This window comes from Lactuca virosa, chromosome 1 (genome assembly GCF_052849685.1).
Source record: "Lactuca virosa cultivar CGN04683 chromosome 1, Lactuca_virosa_CGN04683_v6, whole genome shotgun sequence".
Taxonomy (NCBI): Eukaryota; Viridiplantae; Streptophyta; class Magnoliopsida; order Asterales; family Asteraceae; genus Lactuca; species Lactuca virosa.
In genome coordinates, this window is record NC_136426.1 from 167,831,767 (window position 1) to 167,854,583 (window position 22,817).

Below are 22,817 nucleotides of genomic sequence, written 5' to 3' on the forward strand. Positions count from 1 at the left end.
AATAATATAGTTATTATGTTTAAACATCAAACAATCAACCCAATTACCCATCCCCATTATCTTCTTTACTCTTAAGGATCTACCCTAAGAATCAGCTATTCTTCATTCGTTCATTCCTAAGGATTGTCCAAAGGAATAGGAACGAAGTCCATCGTTGCCAGGGTTTATATAATAGGCACTAAGTCCATAGTTGCCAGGGTTCATCCAATGGGCACTAAGTCCATTTATGCCAGGGTTTATCTCATTTATTGACGGTATTATTTTCGGGAGTCCACCCGCAATACATGTCAATGGGTTTTTAGAGTCCATCGGGTGAACATATTGTTCACAACACCTACAGGTTGCGAGCCTGCTAGCGTTCCATCAGACCGTCTAGAATAATATGTGGTTGTCATCCATACTCTGCTAGATGATGGGGCCATCGATTGGGTTATCGCTTGGCTCATCGCTTCTCACCATATTTTACCACTCATATATCATCGCTCATCATTCATATCATCTTTCATCGCTCCTCATTATTCTCATCTTTAATCTACCCATCTTTTACCCATCATAATTAAAGGTATATAATACATATGCAGTTTAAGACAATAAAAACATGTATATTTTTGTTCATCCAGCATGGATATCAAGAAGACAAATAATATGCACACATAGCATGTAATTTATATTAAATACTTCATATATATGTGTAAGATGAAAGTAACTATGCACTCACTTATTAAGGTGGTGATTCTGAACTCAGACATCGCTTCGCTTCTTAAAACAATTTTCTTCGATGAAACCTAGTACCATTACCACTAGATTTTAGTCTACTAGCTACCGTGACTAATTAATAGTTTTAGTATTATTGTTATTATATAGGTGTTAAATAATACTTCTCAACTACTATGTACAGACAGGAGCCATACATGAAACACCAGAGGATAGGACCATTTTGGCATTAAAACACTTCTGAAATCTAACAACCCAAGCCGCCCTTCAAACCGGATTCCCCATACCACGAGTAGTTCAAAAGGAATTATAATGACACTTATATAAGTCATAATAATAGCCCAAATATTTATTATAAGTTCATAAAAACATTACTATATTTAAATATAAGCTATATTTAAAATGGGGTAGGCGTATCTCACTTACAGCGGGTTTTATTAAAAACCGGGCTCCGCTAGAGCAGAACTTCTGAGCCGAAAAGCTCTTTATCTCGGAGCCTTCGGGCACTCTGGGGCTTTCTTCTAGTGCTAGGGAAGTTTCCTAGACTTTAGGTGGGTTTAGGGAGTCTAGAGAGAGAGTAGAAGAGAGAAAGAAAGTGTGAAAAGTGTGAGAAACTTGGCTGCCCTCACACCCCTTTTATAGGTGTGAGGCCTGGCATTACGCGGGGCGTTTCTTGCGGAGTACGCGGGGCGTAAGGGGGCACACATCAGAAATCTGTTGGGTCATCGTGGCTCATTTCGGACCGCATAATTGATCAGAACGTTGGCCGTGATCTTCGGTCTACGCGGGGCGTACTTCGGTACGCGAGGCGTCCGACGGTACGTTGGGCGTAGCCTCGCGTCCAACTCGCAAATTCCAATCCCGACTTCTAAAATTCGTAACTTTCGCATACAAGATCTGTTTTCGACGTTTTTTATATCCACGCGTAGGCGGGACCGTACTCTACAACTTTCGTTTAGACTCTGTCGACTAATTTTGATTCTGTTTTTAAAGTTATATTTTTAACAGGCCGGGACTGGAAAAGTCTGTTAAAAATTCATAACTTCTTCATCCGACGTCCGTTTTCGTCTCTCTTTTTACCGTTGAACTACTATTAATGAGACCTTCAATTCTCGTTTAGGTTGTGTCGGAAAAAATCAGGCGATCTAATATTCGAACTCTGGGCTGCATATAGCTACGTTGAAAATTAGAAAAATCGTAACTTCCTCATACGAAGTCAGATTTGGGCGTTCTTTTTATGCACGCTCTCGGTTTAACGTATGCTTCCACTTTCGTTTAGATCGCTAAGGATAAAAAGACCTATATCGTAAACTCACTTTTTACGTCACATAGTGTCGTGACGGTTTTGTCACGAAACTTCGACAGGCCATAACTTCTTCGTTATAACTCGGATTTCGGCGTTTTTTATATCTCCAGAATCCTTGCGACATATGCTACAACGTAGTTAAGATTATTCATTCTAACTAATCTTCTTTCAAAAATTCGTTCTCGACACTTATTTTCTCTACAATGACTAGCCTGGATCTACGGGCGTGACAGGTATGACATAGTGTGCCTATAGGCCTACAGAGTGTTGGTAGGGAGTCTTCTTATCCATGATTGGGCTATGGCAAGAACGGTGAGTAAATGTTTAGGGCCAGGATCCTCAATACATTCAGGATCCTTAGACCTCATCAGATATTCAGGATCCTCAACTATCTCAGGATCCCGACTATTACCGTTATTATTATTTACTAACATTTATAACGGTTATATTTCGTTCTTAATTAACAGATGTGCAGAAATGGTCAAGACAAGACTTATTCTCAACAGAGAGTTGTCTCAACTATGCTAAAGACCCGGAATACCAAGTCAAATAATGTTCACAAAGCTAGTCATAGAGGATCCCAGGAATATCAGACATCTTTTTAGCTAGTTTAGACTATAAAGTGACACATGTATCTCCAACACGACACACTCTACTTACTCTTAGCTTAATCTACGAACTTTTTCACTTGTTCTTACTAAAACACTCTCTGTAATCATCATTTTATATTAATAAAATCATCAAGGCAGGTGATCATTATCACCTCCCAAGGTTTAGTGCTGAATATCCTAGCAAGGATCAAGGGCTTTCCTTATAAAAAATCATGCCATTCTCTTTAACTTTCTCTATCGCACAATTTGAACATCACACCCTCTCATTCAATTTGGTTGATTTATACTTGTGTAATTTTTGACCAAAACAATTTGGCGTCCACCGTGGGGCCATGGTGTTCAAAAATCCTTGAAAGATCATGTCTACACAAACGATCCTTTCTTTATCCTCCGCTCCTTCCATTCCAACCAAAAACCTACCACATCCTCCCAGTGGACTCCCTGGTCAGAGGAAAGCGCATGATACTTCCAAGACAAACACCCTTCCGGTTACTAACCAAGGAAGTTTGGGATCTTCAGGACTCCAGGATCCGACTGCTCCGGTCACTACTGCTGAACTCTTCTCTATGATGAGGAAAATGATGCAACAAATGACTCAGCAGAAAGAAGACAATAGAACACTACTTAGAGAAGTGGAGAGGATGAAGGCGGATTTTCAGAGATCTTAGGAAACAATGCCCATAGTTGTACAACCAAGGATCCTGAACTTCGACAATGTAGGATCCTCAGGAAATCAACTGGGGAACACAGCTCCTGCTACTGTTGCATCACCCTGGGGGACGACTATGAACAATCGAGCATCTATGATCAATGATCTCGATGAGCCTTTCAATACTCCTAGAAACCTTGATTCTAGTAACTTCTTAAACAACAATAATATCAATATTAACTCTATGAATGTTGATGTAGGAATAAGTCCAAACATGGCTAGGGAACTTCAGCATTTGAGACAGATGATCTCAAGCGTACCCGGGGTAGTTCAACCCATACCAGAAGCATCTCCAACAAGTCACAAGATCTCGAGATTTGCTCCTGCGATAGCCGATACCGAAGTTCCTAAGCACTTTCAGACTCCTAGCATGAATCCTTACGATGGAACTACGGATCCTGAAGAGCACGTACCACAATACCGAGAAAGGATGGAGATCATTCCCATCCCAGTACACTTGAAGGAAGCTTGGCTATGCAAAGGCTTTGGTTCAACCCTCACAGGATCTGCTCTTAAATGGCTGGTAAACGTTCCTCCCTATTCTATTACTCTATTTGCACATTTAGTCAATATTTTCAATAACCAGTTTTCTTGTAGCAGAACCTTCGAGAAGATCACTAGTGATCTCTATCGGGTGGTTCAGGATCCTAAGTAACGACTGAGGGATTTTGTTAACAGGTTTGGCAGGGAAGCTTTGAGCATCCCCAACATTGACATGGCGACTGCTGTGGAGGCCTTCAAGATGGGTCTAAGGAAGAATTCACCCTTCTATCAAGATCTCGTGATGACTCCATGCAAGAGATTGGACGAAGTTAGGTGCCGAGCATTGAGGTTCATAAGGATTGAAGAGGATAAAGAAGTCCAAAAGAGGAGAAACCCTTCAAGTCAATACGATAATCCCAATAAGAAGGCCAAATCCTTGGCTCCAAGATCCTATGAATCGAAGCCCTATTCCAAACCAGATCATCACATGGTTAATGCCCTCGAAGATGAAGGAGAGGAAGAGGAACCTCCTAAGATCACTGACAATTGTTTTTTTGTGGACGTTTCAGGTTTAATCTATGCTATGCAGGGTCTCAGAGACAAAGCAAGCTGGCCAAAGAAGGATAACAAGTCCACCAGTTGGAAAGACAAGTCCAAATGGTGTGCTTACCACGAAGATTTTGGTCACATGACGGAGGATTGCATAGCCCTAAGAAATGAGATCAGCTATCTCCTTAGCAAAGGGCATCTTAAAGAGATCCTAGGAAAAAAGAAAGAAAAGTCCAAGGAGAAAAACCAGGATGGTCACAAGATCCCAGAGAAACTAGGATCTCCACCCCCAAACGCCAAGATAATTAATGTTATCTCAAGCAAATCTAACATTTGTGCTACTTCTTTTTCTCAGGCTAAAAGACACAGCAAGATATCTAAAACAGAAAAGGAGGATAGACCACGGAAGAATACCACGGTTAGCAGTGAAAAGGAAATCACGTTTGACGAGACGGGTAGGAAAGAGATCTAGGATCCTCACCATGACGGACTCGTGATAACATTGTACATTGCCAACCACTTTGTTAGAAGGATCCTTGTTGACGGAGGATCTGATGGGTTTTTGAGCATTCTAACACTTCCTAAGTGTACATGCAACCCTAATAACCTTGAATCTATGTTTTCTCTATATGCATGCAAATTTCTTTTTCAAGGTTATTTCCTAACTAGCATGGCATGGGGATTACATAACTCATAAAACTAGTAGAAATACATACCTTGTTGTTGCTTGGATTCCTTCAAGACTTTGTGAGCCTAGCACCCCAAATGTTGTGCCTCAAATGCTTCACACAACACCACAAGACTTGGAATAACTTGAGAGAATACTTCTAGCACTCAAAATTGGTTATGCCCTCTCTAGTAACACTATGTCCACTAGTTCCACTTTTTGCTAGCCATAGGGTTCCTTTAATAGTGTTGTCACAATTAGGGGTTACACATGAATGCCCTTAATTTTCATGACTCTTGATTTCCCATGACCCATGGATTTGTAACTCCCATGGACTATCCATGGAGCTCCATATGGTTACATCCATAACCCATAAACCATGGATCATTAATCCACCATAAAAGAATTGATGATTATCATAATCAACCCTATATATTTAATTAGTCTCACTTTGATCACCAAATTAATCCTAGATTAATACTTGATCAATACTAATTAAATAATACTATTATTAATATATTAGAACTTATAATATATTAATAATCATAAGTGTCTTATTCTCTCATTTAGTCTATCCAAGTATTGCAATGCCATGCAACCCAAATGGACCATGCCGGGTCGGGTCAAGTACATACCAAATAAAGTTATGGACTTAGACACTATATCCAACAGTCTCCCACTTGGATAAGTCTAATAACTATATTTGCAAATATGACTTCAAAATCCGACTAGCAATCGTAGCTCTTTCAAAGTCTCTCGGAACTGAGATGATGATGATACGCCATTTAAGATAAGTGATCATATAATCCTCTGTTCTCATGATATCAGCCGGACAAACACATGGAACATGGTCTTACTTATTGTCCAGCATTTGTTTCTCGATCTCTGATTTGTTTCGACATAGAACTAAATTGAATACATCAATTAGGTTCTGACCGGGCCCGGTACATAGGTCAAAACCAAATCTCGAGGGGCCCAGATATCGCTTCTATTTCTAGAAGGAGCAGATAAACTTTGACTGATATGCTTGTACTAACTACTTGTTGAATTATTCACAAAGGCACGTTTTATGACATCGAGTTACCAATGCGTTTTCGTGCAATCAATGAATAACCAACTCATAGTCAACAACTCATATCTCTAGGTTTGAAGATTTATATGATATTACCGTCTCACGATCACTCGAGATAAATTCCATGAAGTGATGCAAGTGAGCGTGGGTTGGATCCAATACTTAGCCCTTATGAGTACTCATGAATGTTGTAGCAACCATTGCATTGTCCAAAGCACTTTTAGACAAATCATACAAGCCAAATTCATGACAGTCTTAAATCAATATTTACTTCCAAAGTTTGACTGACTGTGGATGGTTTGAATAATAACATAATTATTCTGGAAGTAAAAACATGCAAAATTGAAACATAGTAAACAATCAACACAAGATAGTAACACCTTACTCATAAATAAATAACAACTTTTATTTATCATCAAATGTCAATTACATTTTACAAGTTTCAGGAATCTAATTATTGAAACTAATATCATCCCTCAGCCCAATGCGCCTCGCATGCTGTAAATGCTTAACCCTGCTCAGTCCCTTCGTGAGGGGATCTGTCGGGTTCTCATTTGATGATACCCTCTTAGCCACGAGGAGTCCTTCTTCTATTCGATGTCTGATGAAATGGTATTTTATGTCAATGTGCCTAGATCTCGCGTGATCTCTTGGTTCCTTAACCAAAGCAACCGCACTTTCGCTGTCACGGAAAATTTCCATTGACTCTTTTATAGCTGATACAACTCCAAGGTCTCCGATTAAGTTCTTTAGCCATATCGCCTCCTTAGCTGCTTCACTTGCTGCTATGTACTCTGATTCACAAGTAGAATCAGCTACTGTCTCCTGCTTGGAACTTTTCCAAGTAATTGCCCCTCCATTTAGGATAAAGACCCAGCCCGACTGAGAGCGGAAATTATCCCTATCAGTCTGGAAGCTAGCATTGCTATATCCTTCCACTCTCAAGTCATCACTGCCTCCGAGGGTAAGGACCCAATCCTTAGTCCTCCGCAGATACTTGAGAATGTTCTTTACCGTTTTCCAGTGTGCCTTGCCAGGGTTCCCTTGATATCTACTGACCATGCTCAAAGCAAAGGCCACATCAGGGTGAGTACAAGTCATAGCATACATGATCGAGCCCACAGCGGAAGCATATGGTATTTGACTCATCTCAGCTATCTCAGCCTCTGTACTCGGACTCTGAGTCTTACTCAGCTTGGCATTACTCTGGATTGGTAATTCTCCTTTCTTGGAATCTTGCATGCTGAACCTCTTCAGCACCTTATCCAAGTAAGTACTTTGACTAAGTCCAATTAGTCTCTTACTCCTATCTCTCAATATCCTTAACCCTAGGATATAGGCAGCTTCCCTAAGGTCCTTCATAGCGAAACACTTCCCAAGCCAGGACTTAACCTCCTGCAAGGTTGGGACGTCGTTTCCTATGAGAAGTATGTCATCCACATACAACACCAAGAAGCTAACTATGCTCCCACTAGCCCTGACATACACACAAGACTCATCCTCACTCCTAGAAAAGCCAAACTCTTTGACTTTCTCATCAAAGCAAAGATTCCATCTGCGAGATGCCTGTTTCAATCCATAAATGGATTTATCAAGCTTACATACTCTATTAGGGTATCTTGTATCGACAAAACCCTCTGGTTGAGCCATGTAAACATCCTCAGCCAACTTTCCATTAAGGAAAGCGGTTTTGACATCCATTTGCCATATTTCATAATCATGAAATGCAGCTATGGCTAACAATACTCTAATAGACTTAATCTTAGCTACTGGTGAGAAGGTCTCATCATAGTCAACTCCCAGAGTTTGAGTAAAGCCCTTCGCAACCAGTCGCGCTTTGTAAGTATGTACCTTCCCATCCATGTCGGTCTTCTTCTTGAAGATCCATTTGCACCCAACTGTCTTACGACCTGGTACATTGTCAACCAAGTTCCAAACTTGATTGTCATACATGGACTGAATCTCGCTGTCCATAGCCTCCTTCCATTTAGCAGACTCAGGGCCTGCCATGGCTTCCCTGTATTTATTAGGTTCATCCAAATCTATTAGTGTACTATCACTAATAAATGTGTCACCTTCAGTGGTGATGTGATAACCATAATAAAAAACAGGTGTGTTCCTCACCCTAGTGGAACGTCTCGGAGGTACAGACTCATCTATCGGATCAACAGGAGTTTCCTCCTCAGGTTGGTCGATAGCATTTGAGGTTCCTTCACCACTTGACTCTTGAAGCTCTTCAAGGTCAATTTGCCTCCCACTGTCCCCTTGGCTTATAAATTCTCTCTCACGAAAGACTCCTCTTCTTGCTACAAAGACCACATTATCAATAGGTCTGTAGAAGAGGTAACCAAAGGATCTCTGTGGGTAGCCGATGAAAATACACCTCTCACTTCGAGGTTCAAGCTTATCATGAGTCTCACGCCTCACGAAAGCTTCACAACCCCAAATCTTGATGTGGTCCAAATTGGGAACTTTCCCAGTCCACATCTCGTGAGGTGTTTTGGCAACCTTTTTAGTAGGGACTAGATTAAGGATATGGGCGGCAGTCTCTAAGGCATACCCCCAGAAAGAGATTGGTAACGAAGCTCGACTCATCATGGAACGAACCATATCCAACAAGGTTCGATTGCGCCTCTCAGCTACAACATTCAACTGTGGTGTTCTGGGAGGTGTCAATTGTGAGACAATCCCACATTCCTTAAGATAGTCAAGGAACTCAATGCTAAGATACTCTCCTCCCCGATCGGAACGGAGCATCTTGATGTTCCTGCCTAATTGATTCTCAACTTCCTGCTTAAACTCTTTGAACTTTTCAAAGGTTTCTGACTTATGCTTGATTAAGTAAATATATCCATATCTACTGTAATCATCAGTAAAAGTCACATAATAGCGATTAGCATCCCTTGTAGCAACTCTGAAGGGCCCACACACATCCGTGTGTACAAGGTCCAACAAACCTTCACCCCTATCACAAGTACCTGTGAAGGGTGACTTTGTCATTTTTCCAAGTAAACAAGACTCGCAACTATCATCTGACTTGAGGTCAAATGATTCCAAGACTCCAGCCTTTTGGAGTTGGCCTATGCGCTTCTTGTTAACATGTCCAAGACGACAATGCCACAAGGATGCTTTATCCAAGCTATCTGAAGAATCAATATACAACACATTATTTCCTAGATTGTCTACAACATTCACGGCTTCATATACACCATCACAAGGTAATGCTTTAAAGTAAAATACATCATTGTAATAAACATTAATAGCACCATTTTTATTATCAAATGAAAATGAAAAACCTTGTTTGTACAAGCCATGAAAAGAAATAATATTTCTCGCCATTTCGGGCGAGTAACAACACTTATTCAAATCTAACATTAACCCATTATTAAGCAATAAAGAATAAACTCCTATCTTGGTAACAGGTGATGCTTTCCTGTTGCCCATGACTAAGTTTATCTTCCCGTGCTCCACTTGCTCACTTCTTCTTAGTGCCTGCAAATCAGTACAGATGTGAATACCACAACCTGTATCAAGCACCCAAGAATTAGCATTAGATGAGTTATTAGACAATATTGTGTAAATACCTGCATGGGTGGGTTTAACCTTCCTATCCTTTACATCTTGCAGATATTTAGGGCAGCTTCGCTTGAAGTGTCCCTTATCCTGGCAATAGAAGCATTGTGCTTCCTTTGGGTTTGAAGAAGGAGTAATGGGACCTTTCTTTGTCCCACTTGAAGAGGAACCATCAAGAGTCTTACCCTTGGTACCCTTCGAAGGGCTTTTCCTCTTCTTACCTTTTCCCTGCCCAATAGCCAGAACAGGGGCTGTTGAAGGAGTAGAAGTAGCAACCGCTTTACCCTTAAGGCCATTCTCAGCTGTCCTTAAGAGTCCTTGAAGTTTGCTAAGTGTGACTTCCTCCTTGTTCATATGATAAGTCATACGAAACTGATCATAACTTGGAGGTAAGGAATGGAGAATGATGTCAATCGCCATTTCCTCAGGAAAGTCAACATTTAGCTTCAGCAACCGGTCAACGAACCTTTGCATTTTCTGCAAGTGACCGGTGATGGGTTCACCATCCTTCATCCTTGCGGTTATCATGGAGGAGATGATTTCATACCTCTCCTGACGCGCGCTCTGATGGTACCTTTCCATCAGATCCAGGTGTATCTCATAGGGGTAGAAATCTTCATAGGATTTTTGAAGTTCAGGAGTCATGGTGGCCATCATGATCCATGCTACTTTAGTAGCATCCTTTTCATGTGCAACAAACTCCGCAAACTCTTCAGGAGTAGCAGTGGCTTCATTCACAACCTTAAGCTCCCTATCGAGGACATATTCTTTGTCCTCATAGCGGGTAATCATTCTGATGTTTCTGATCCACTCATTGAAATTGGATCCATCATAGATGACCTTACCACACAAGTTCATAAGGGAAAAAGAGCCTGTTGGGTTTGAGCCAGAAGCATTGTTGGAAGACATCTGAAAGGAAAGAAAGACAAGTTTCATTAGATTAGGAATCCTTAATAATTCACCCAAATGAAATATTAAGGCTAGGATCCAACAAACTATTTATAGTTGGAAGAGGGATGCCGTAATCCATACTATAAAATATTTGAAGGTAGGTAAATGACGATTTACCAATTTCCACCATAAGAATGAAATATTTTATTATTAGGTTTTATTGGTTTTGAAACTCCTAGATCTTTTGAGATACATTGAACTTTTCAATGGCATGTTTGAATCTCGATTGTGCCCTCTCAAGTTTGTGACTGGGATGCCGAGGATCACAAACAAGGTGTGAAGAACCATACAAATTGACTTGGTACCCTCAACAATATTACCTAATCGATGTGCCTATTAACCACACACGCTCCACCGATCTATAATAAGGTCAAGTTACCCTTTGCCACTCTTACTAGTCCATGTTAGTGTGCCGGTTAACCACACACGCTCCACTAACGACTTGGTAAGGCACAAAGTGTAATTTTATGGGCTAGCACCAATTTCACATTTTCCTAAAGTAACTAAGATTGGGAATTTATAATGTATAGTTACTTTATAATTCATTATACTTTTAACAAGTATTTAATGTCGTATCCTACCCGTTCGGCTAACGACCCTCCACCGATCAAGGAAGCGGTGGGTGAGAGTGGACACCCATTAAGTCACCATTTTATAGGCAACAACCTTATACCCCCCTTATAGACCGGCTTCGTGAATGAGGCCTACTAACGGTAAGAATGACATATTCTTATACATATCTATATAATAAAATTATAATAATAGTATAAGTGTTGATTTTTAAACCTTTTAAAAATCTAAGGTTCAATTTGGAATTAAAGTATTAGAGTGTAAGACTTTTCAAATTCTAAAACTTGAGGGCAAGAATTGAAACTATTCCAAGTCTCTTCAATTTGTAACTTATGAGTTTTAATGGTTCATAAAATGAAGACTCTTCATTTTATGAAACCTCTTTAGTTCTTTAATCACAATTAAAAGAAGTGACTTTTGGTTATCCATAACTTGAGGACAAGTTATGGACACCATCATAGCCATTAAGATCATGAATTAAACACACGTGGTGGTTACACATAATTCCTATGATCTTCTAAAAACTCATAAGAACACAAATTCATGTCAAGCAATTTCAAGAAATCATATAAACATATACAATACTTGAAAATTGATAAAAGTCATGTAAAATGGGTTAACATAATCATTATCATTTTTAAGCAGTTTTGCATCAAGTATACAGAAAACAATCCTAGGCTCTGATACCACTGATGGGTTTTTGAGCATTCTAACACTTCCTAAGTGTACATGCAACCCTAATAACCTTGAATCTATGTTTTCTCTATATACATGCAAATTTCTTTTTCAAGGTTATTTCCTAACTAGCATGGCATGGGGATTACATAACTCATAAAACTAGTAGAAATACATACCTTGTTGTTGCTTGGATTCCTTCAAGACTTTGTGAGCCTAGCACCCCAAATGTTGTGCCTCAAATGCTTCACACAACACCACAAGACTTGGAATAACTTGAGAGAATACTTCTAGCACTCAAAATTGGTTATGCCCTCTCTAGTAACACTATGTCCATTAGTTCCACTTTTTGCTAGCCATAGGGTTCCTTTTATAGTGTTGTCACAATTAGGGTTTACACATGAATGCCCTTAATTGTCATGACTCTTGATTTCCCATGACCCATGGATTTGTAACTCCCATGGACTATCCATGGAGCTCCATATGGTTACATCTATAACCCATAAACCATGGATCATTAATCCACCATAAAAGAATTGATGATTGTCATAATCAACCCTATATATTTAATTAGTCTCACTTTGATCACCAAATTAATCCTAGATTAATACTTGATCAATACTAATTAAATAATACTATTATTAATATATTAGAACTTATAATATATTAATAATCATAAGTGCCTTATTCTCTCATTTAGTCTATCCAAGTATTGCAATTCCATGCAACCCAAATGGACCATGCCGGGTCGGGTCAAGTACATACCAAATAAAGTTATGGACTTAGACACTATATCCAACAGGATCCTCGGTCAACATCACAGTCTTGGATGCACTAAAGAGGATGAACATCCCAGAATCGAAGATAATCAAAGGATCATCGGTCCTCATAGGATTTAACGAAGAAACGAAACACACCATCGGGGAGATAAAGCTACCAATATACATAGAGGGAGTAAACTCTATACAAAATTTCTATGTTATTAACGCCTTATCTTCTTATAATGTGATATTAGGTAGACCGTGGATCCTAGAGATGAAATCGGTTCCATCAACATATCATCAGTATGTAAAGATGCCTACTCCGTGGGGAACAATGAAGATCATGGGAGATTAACAAGAGTCAAAGGAATGTTATAAAACCTATATAAAGCCAACGAAGAAACCATGTTAATCATAGCAATTAAGGCAGGCGGCACGATGTTCTAGATACAAAGGAGCAAAACGTGATAGAAATGCCCCTGAGCAGCAAGGATCCTGAAGCCAAAGTCCTCATACGATCCTCAATACCCGAGAAAATTGAGCAAGACATGTTAAACTTCCTTCGAACCAGAAGCAAGATATTCGCAGAAATATGAAGTTATGACAGGTATAGACAAGAGTATTATCACTCACAAACTTAATGATGATCCTTCTTTCAAACCGATACATCAAAATAGAAGGAAGTTTACACCTAAAAGGAATCAGATCATCCAAGAAGAAGTGGAAAAGCTCCTCAAGACAGGGATGGTCAAGGAAGTGAAGCTCCCGAGATGGCTAGCTAATGTAGTTGTTGTATAGAAGAAGAACGGCAAGTGGCGAGTATGTGTAGACTACACGGATCTTAACAAGGCTTTCCCTAAGGATCATTTTCCTATACCACACATTGACTCCATGACAGATGCAACGGCTGGCCACAACCTCTTAACCTTCATGGATGCTTCATCAGGATTCCAACAAATCCAGATGGAACCATCCGATCAAGAAGATACAACATTTATAACACCAACAGGTATATATTGTTACACTGCAATGCCTTTTGGTTTTAAAAATGCAGGTGCAACATATCAAAGACTGGTGAACCGGATGTTTAAAGACAAGCTGGGGGACACCATGGAGGTCTAAATTGACGACATGGTGGTGAAGTCCATGAAAGCTGAAGATCATCTCAGGGATCTCAAAGAAGCCTTCAACATTCTAGAAGGATACAACATGATGTTAAATCCGCCTAAATGCCACTTTGGGATGAAGTCGGGGAAGTTCCTTGGGTATATAGTAACCAAGAGAGGAATAGAAGCAAGCCGGGAGCAGATCAAAGCAATCATCGAGCTGAAATCTCCATCTTCAAGAAAAGACATCCAAAGGCTAACCGGAAGAGTAGCAACACTCGACAGGTTCATTTCAAGATCCTCATAAAGGTGTAAGCCCTTCTATGATATCATGAAGAAGAACAAGAAGTTTGAATGGACCGAAGAACATGAAAAGCTTTTCAGGAACTCAAAAGATACTTAAGTTCTGTGCCACTGCTGGTGAAGCCTATAGATGGAGAACCACTTCTCCTTTACCTCTCATTATCCTCAAGTGCGATATGTGCTGTCCTAGCCAAGGATCTTAATGGAGACCAACATCCTATCTACTATGTAAGTAAAAGTCTTCTGGATCCTGAGACCAGGTATTCTCATCTCGAAAAATTAACTCTTGCATTAGTAACTGCTTCTACTAAGTTAAGACATTATTTAGAGACACATACTACACATGTGAAAACTAATTATCCTATTAAGAATGTGATGAGAAAACCAGAGATGTCAGGAAGGATGGCAAAATGGTCAGTGAAGTTAAGCATGTTTGACATCAAATATGAGCCAAGATCCGCCATAAAGTCACAAGCATTAGCAGACTTTGTGGCTGACTTTAGTGATGAGCTACAAAACGAAGTAGACATTAAAGCTAAACAACTCCTAGATGATGAACACTTGGGAAAATAGACACTACTCACGGATGGAGCTTCAAACCAAAAAGGAATCGGGCTAGGGATCATACTAAAATCGCCACAGGGGGGCATCCTACCACAGGCAATTAGTTGTGAATTCAACGCAACCAATAATGAAGCAAAATATGAAGCACTCATCATGGGACTACAATTGGCTAAGGATCTTCAAATCAAGGATCTTCAGGTATCTGTTGATTCTTTATTATTAACTAATCACTTCAATGGATCTTGTGCAGTGAAAGGTGAAAGATAGCATTATACCTCGAGGTCCTCAAAAAATTAGCATCTGATTTTGAAAACTTTAGCCTAACCCAAGTTCCCAGAGAAGAAAATACAGAAGCAGACGAATTTGCCAACTTAGGATCTTCCCTAAGGATCCCAGAAAAAATGAAGATCCCTATAACCCACATAATAACTCCAGCTATAGAAGCCCTTTCTGACAAATCCGATGATCCTGAATAACCAATAAGTGTAGCATCCATAGGAGATCCTGACCCTCAGATCCCTCCTCAAAGGGATCCCGACGAACAGGATCCTTGAAGAAGTCCACGATCATGGATCCAACCCATTACGAAGTATCTCCAAAATGGCACGATCCCAACATAAGAAAAAAGCGAAAGAGTATTCAGAAAAATAGTCTCAAGATTCGTAATAATCCACGGTAAACTATATAAAAAGTCTATGGCGGGTCCGTACCTAAGATGCTTGGAAGATCCTGGAGCTTCTGAAGTCCTGAAGGACATACATGAAGGAAACTGTGGCAATCACACTGGGGGCAGATCCTTATGCTCCAAGGTATTGAGAATAGGATACTACTAGCCAACCATGAAGAGAGATTCTTTTCTACATGCTCAAAAGTGTGATGCTTTCCAACTACATAGCAGCATCCTACATCAACCGGCAGAACCTCTACATCCTATTATCTCTCCATGGCCATTTATGAAATGGGGAATGGATATAGTAGGAAAATTACCAATAGCTCCAGGAGGAAAAGTCTTCATGTTGGTGATGATTGACAACTTCTCGAAGTGGATCGAAGTTGAAGGTTTCAATTAGGTTAGAGACAAAGAGGTAGTCTCATTTATTAAACGTAATATCTTCACCAGGTTCGAGATCCCTCCTAAAATCATATGCGACAATGGATTCCAATTCATAAGCAAGAGGACAAGAGACTTTTGCACGAGTTGGGGAATCAAAATGATAATGTCCACTCATGTTCATCCCCAAGCTAATGGTCAAGCAGAATCTAACAACAAGATCATAGTAAACAACTTAAAGAAAAGGCTAGATGAAAAGAAAGGAAGATGGGCAGAAGGGCTTCCTTTCGTCCTATGGGCAGATAGGACTACTTCCAAAGTAGCCACATGTCAAACCCCCTACTCCTTGGTGTTTGGGACAGAAGCAATGATCCCTACCGAAGTAGTGATCCCGACAGCAAGATACTTGCTCCAAAATCAAGAAAACAATGATAGTATCCTAGCCCAGGATCTTGGCACTGTTGACGAACTCAAAGATCTTGCCAAGATACGCATTGCTTCTCATCAACAAAGGATCACCAAGGCTGACAACAAGAACATAAAAGTTGAAATATTCCAAATAGGAGACTTCGTATTAAGGAAAACATTCCAAAACACCAAGGATCCTAGTGCAGGTAAATTAGCTCCTAAGTGGGAAGGACCATATCTCATAGATGTTGAAGCAGGAAAAGGAGCATATTGGCTAGCAACACTCGAAGGAGAGATTTTGCCAAGATCCTGGAATGTTATACATCTCAAAGCATACTATATGTAAATAAGATCAATTGATCTTCAACAAAACCGAGGTGCACATGTTCTTTACCTTAAACATTTCATCATTACTTATTTTCTCCTCGAATGCATCTTAACACTTGGACAATTCCATTATATCAATGGTATGATCTTTAAACTATCATATACACAAGCAAGAGAATGATCACCTCTCCTACGCTTAAGGGTACTTAATCCTCTCTAAGGTTTAAAGAGCTAATTACCTCTTTCACACGAACTAAGGTTTATACACCCCGCTTGAACGCACGATATCTAACTGTGGGATTCGAATAAGTGGATCATTTCACGATGCAGTGGTTTGGCAACCCTCTTATCTTTGAACATAAGTTAAGATCCTTAAGGTTTATAACATTTTCATGTTATCTAAAATTGGGATCTTACCCCAGAAAATACACATGAATCATAACATTTTCATGTTATCATAAGTGGGATCTTTACCATGAAATATGTCACAAGTTGGGATCCTCCCTGGTATATAACATTTACATGTTATCAATTGAACTTATGGTGTTACCCAAGAATTTTGTCAAAGTCTATAACCTAAACCGGTTATCCTAAGAAGGGAATTCCCCCGTATGATCTTATGATTAAGGATCCTTATCATTAAGAATCCTCATCCTTAAGGATCCTCGTCATTAAGGATCCTCATCGATAAGGATCCTCATCAGTAAGAATCTTATCATCAAAAGTCAACAGCGATCCTAAGTTCTTTCCTAAGTTGATATTTATCCTCAGTAAATTCTAAGATTGAAAAACTTATGAAGCTTAAGGAAAAACTTGGAGACAATCAGGTTCCATCTTTGCTTGTTCTTAACTTTGAAATTTTTTAAGTAAAATTAAGGATCTTAAAATTTTCAGGATCCTAAACCAATTGCTGATTTATAAACTTTCATCTCTTCAGATTCCTTTACTATTTTAAATTGATATCTTTAAAGAAGTTTTAAAGTACTTAGATTTACCAAAATTAGTTCTTAACAAATTCTGTTATACTTGTTTTATTATAAAAAAAATTGAAACTCTTAAGGATTACAAGTTAGTCATCAAACTTTTAAAGAAACCTTTAACATTTTAAATTGCTTAACAAAGTCAGTTCTTATTATTTTAAGTTATTACTTTTAGTTGTTTAACTAATTCAATCTTTATCAAATCATTTTATCTATTATTTTCCAAAAGAACTTTATCTTGAAAATTATTCACTCTTTTTAGGATCCTAACTATGCAAAGATCTTAGTATCATATTATGCAGGTAAAGGAAACATAGAAAGATAAAGGAAAGATTAACCATTGTATTCAAAATAAAAGGCTTACAGCCCTACAGGAGTCAAATGGTTACATCAAAAAGCTACACTGCCCTAACCACCTAAAAGGCCTAGACCTTAGCCTGGTCATCATCAGCCTTCTTCTCCTCCTTATCCACTTCTAGTTACGGTGCAGGATCCTCAACAGTGGTGATAGGCTTGCCAGTTAGTTTGGCTAGTGCCTCACGCCATCCTACTACATTCTAGGATCCTAAATGCTCAAGATCCTCCGCCAACTTGATCTTAGCCCCCAGGATAGCCACCGCAGCACTTGCCTTTGCATCAGCAATCACCTCCTCAAACTCCCCATAATGCTCCTCCTCCTTTTCAGCCTTTTGTTTGCTCAACAACTCCACCCTCCGGAGAAGATCCTCATTGGTGGTCCTCCGTATTTTCTCCTACTCTTTTAGAGCAGACTCAGCTTTCTCAGCACAGATCCTGAGATCATTGGTGAACTGAGAAACTTGAGTGGAGACCTGAAAGAAACGCAAACCATAGCAAAAGAAGAAACATGTATGACAAACTAACATAAATAATTTTTATACACAGGAAACTTACAGCCTAGGAAAATGAGGTCAACTTCCCAAGAGCGTCCTCGATGCTGAGGTTCTTTAGGACGGAATTTGTGGCCTCAGAAGTCTTCCTCTTTCGGGATCCTGGAGTCTTCACAACCAGGTCAAGTTGGGATTTCTTTGATGGAGGCAGAGCAGAGGGCTTCTCCTGCTTTATCCTGACCAAACCACTGGTCATGTCATCCTCAAGGTCAACCAAAGCGAACTGAGCACTGGAGCGGACAGTCCTGGAACCTGCACAAGAAACAAGGATCCTGATAAGATCGAAGATCCTAAGACAACAATTCAAATCAAAAAAGAAAGAAAGATATACATGTAGCCAAAGAAGCTGTGTTGGAAGATCCTTCTTGGAGACTGGATTAATCAAGTCTGAGAGATCTATCTGCCTCTGGGAGAGAAAGAAAATTAATCTTATGCTCTATTTCCTCAGCAGCAGCAATGAGCTCCCCGAGCATGAAACCTGTAACAGAAAAAACAAAATAAGAATAAGATTTCAGGATCACAAAGAAAAGTATTGAAATCCTACCCTTCTTAACCTAATCTTTGTGTAAGAGATCTCTGCCAGGAATAGAGTCACGCCTGACAAAGAGGTATCTCCCCTTCCAATCCCCATCATCGTGTTTTGGTTTTAACACAAGAGGAGGCTTGCCACTATTGACCTTCAACAAGAAGAGAGAATTGCCGAAAGTTGAGAGATCATAGACATGCGCCAATTCAGCCAGACCCATGCCAAGATCCTGTGTTTGATTCAGACACTCAACCCAGTACAGGATCCTCCAAATGATAGGCATCACTTAGACGAAAGAATGTTTCGTGATCTCGAAAAACTCTGAGACCATTCCGGAAAAAGGGAATTTAAGGCCTAAAACAGAAAAGGGATACTTTGGAAAGCACACCCAAGAAGAGGAGATGAAGTCTGGTTGTTAAAGGGTCGTAAGGCCTGAAGACTGCTTCAGGAGGGAAGGCACCACTAGCCTTCAATGCTTCGATATCACCATCATCTAAGGAGCACAACTCGTCATAAGACAAGACACCTTGATTAATGAAATCGTCCTCAGGAAGACCTAGGATCTTCTTGCGAGAAAGGGTCATCTCTTTACCCATGATCGAAAATTTGGTAGAAAGGAGATGAGGCAGAGAGGATGTTACCTTTATCGAAATCACCGGTAGCACAAAGAAAGAAAAGAAAATCGAGACGAGTAAAGAGAATTGTGGAACTGATCACCTCTATTTATACTGAAGATGTGAGGTTGATTCGACCATTAACGGCTAGTTATCCACCCGTTGGATTTCAAAATTACCTATTTGTTAAGGGATAATTTTGAAAATTACTTTTCTCTCTCTCCTTTTACCTTTTTAATTTAATTTATCCCTTTAATATTCTCGAAAATAACTCCAATACTTTCTAGAATAACTTCGGGGCAATTGTTAGGGCCAGGAACCTCAAAGCATTCAAGATCCTCAGACCTTATCATATATTTCGGATCCTCAACTATCTCAATATCCCAACTATTACTGTTATTATTATTTACTAACATTTATAACGGTTATATTTCGTTCTTAATTAACACATGTGCAAAAATAGTCAAGAGAAGACTTATTCTCAACAGAGAGTCGTCTCAACTATGCTAAAGACCCGGAATACCAAGACAAACAACGTTCACAAAGCTGGCCATAGAGGATCCCGGGAATATCAGACATATTGTTAAGTAGTTTAGACTATAAATTGACACAGGTATCTCACACACGACACACTCTACTTACTCGTAGCTTACTCTACAAACTTTTTCACTTGTTCTTACTGAAATACACTCTGTAATCATCATTTTATATTAATAAAATCATCAAGGCAAGTGATCATTATCACCTCCCAAGGTTTTATGTCAGAGATCATAGAAAGGATCAAGGGTTTTCCTTGTAAACAATTGTGTCATTCCCTTTACCTTTCTCTATTGCACAATTCGAACATAACATCCTCTCATTCAATTTGGTTGATTTATACTTGTGTAATTTTTGACCAAAACAGGAACCATGAGCTACTCATTCATGTTGCCACGACTTGTTGCGAACCATTAGGGATTTCACCTATATGTTGGGCCGACAATCATGTGGTTGAGATCAGTAAGTGTGGTTCGTGAGTCTTCGGCATATTTCGGTCTTTTAAGCAGTATGGAAATACTACTGATGACTCAATATCCGACAGTTTTGGGGTCATACAGTTGGTAGAAAGAGGTAGTTGTGGAAATTAAATGTTTCCAAGTGACTGAATTATTTGTTAGCGTCAGTGGGTTCCGAACGGTCTCCCGAGTTTTCGATTTGGAGGCACCGGTCTTATGAATTGGTTGGAGGAAGCATATTGATTATGTTATTGAAACTTTTAGAAATTCTAACCTAGTCGGATTTCGAGGACGAAATCCAGTTTAAGCGGGGGAGAATTCTAACACCCCATTTCCATTTTTTTTTTTTTAGTAATATTATATATATATATATATATATATATATATATATATATATATATATATATATATATATATATATATATATATATATATATATATATATATATGTATATATATATATATGCAATAGAGGTTTAATAAATATATATGCAATAGAGGTTTAATAAATATATATGCAATAGAGGTTTAATATATATATATATATATATATATATATATATATATATATATATATATATATATATATATGCAATAGAGGTTTAATAAATAGCATGAGTGGTTGTATGATTAGAAAGTAAACTTTAAGGATGGATGAGTTGTTGTCAATAAAAATTCGCAAATAATTATCCGGATGGATTTAATCGTTTAATGAGGCAATATAATAGTTTAAGGGGGTAAACTAATTAAAATGGGATTTATTAGATTAAATAATAACAATAAAGTTAAATTATGAAGGTCCAAGGGGTTTTATGTTATTTTTAGTAACTTGTTTTGTTGGAGGAAATCAAGCATGGGTTAAAACAGTCAACGGTCCAAACTTTGGGTACTGTTTCTATCAATTTTGGAAACTTCTGTTCCCTTGTTCCCTGCATCATGACAACGTGAGAGGCAGGAGAACCTTCATCGCATTGGTGGTATTTGCATCATATCTCGTATATAACTAACCGAAAAACCCTAAAGTGGCGAGGGTAACTGTGTGGGTACGGCTGGAGAGTGAGGCAGAGAGAGATTGAGATCGAGAAAAAAAAGAGAAATAGGAGGAGATTGCCATTGTCGAAGCTGTTGTGGGCCACCTCATTGCATCACTTGAGGTCGTTGGATGTAGGAGAGTAAGAGATGGAAGGTTGTTATTACATGAAGATGTGAATGCGTGTGATATAGGGTGGCGGATCTGGTTCACTTCGCCGAAGATGAAGGCGTCGTCGGTGAGGGCAATACCACCGGTGAGGGACTCTGGGGGAAAACGAAGAAGCATCGTCGAAGGTGGAAGGTTCGCCGGAGCTGGACGTTACCGGCGACGTAAGAGGCGGAAACCTCTTCCTGATACCTGAAGTTTTGGTGTTGTACGAGGTATTCTTCCACTCTTTGACCTAGTAGTGTACACCAGTTGGGTTAGATCGTAGCTATTGGGCTTATTATTGGGTTAATTCAAGTACTTGGGCTTTTAACTAGTTCGGCTAAAACCATATATATTCAATCAATGTTTTGGGCTAAGTAATATTGGGTTTTAACTCAATATTAATCTAGTACAAGGTAAGACCTTATTAACTAGTACTTGGAACAAAAAATTAATTAATCAAAGGTCGCTCATTCTCTCTAAAGGACGAAAAATACATTTATGAACATAGTTCGGTTAAATAAATTAAAAGGTAATTAATTTATTATGAATTATAGGTATTACTAAAGTTCTATGGATTTTTAAGGTTTAAATTTATCGGATATAGGTATAATATTGTAAAAATAACCTAATACAACACTTTATCGTGATAGACTTTGGAAGTTAATAATTCCTGGTACGATAATAAAGTTAATAGAAAGTATGATATGAAATACTAATAAGTAATATTTGTAAGGCACCAAGGCCGACCCATTGGATTAGATATTCTGTTATGTGATAGTATGTTATCGTGTTGTAGTGATCTGTTAGATCAGTATCCAGGCATATAGGATGATGCTATGCTTAGTGATCTGTAAGATCTATCAGATTGTCTGTTGACTGGCTATATGTATGTTTATTTGTTAAGTATATGTCGAAATGTTGTTGTAGAGTCATAAGAACATGGTTTGGCATGCGGAATTAAAGTTTGCACAATGAACATGGTGATTTGGGTGTTCAAGAGATGTATTGAATGTGTATGGTGTTACAAAAAGGGACATAGATCTACATCTAAATAAATAACACACACTTACACACTCACTTTTACATCTCTCAAGCACACCTCTACAAGTGGTATGAACCCACTATTTATAGAGGTGTTTACATGTCTCTCTCTCACTCTCTATCTCTCATGGGTCAAAAGGCTAATGCACCACATGCAAGTGGGTCTACAA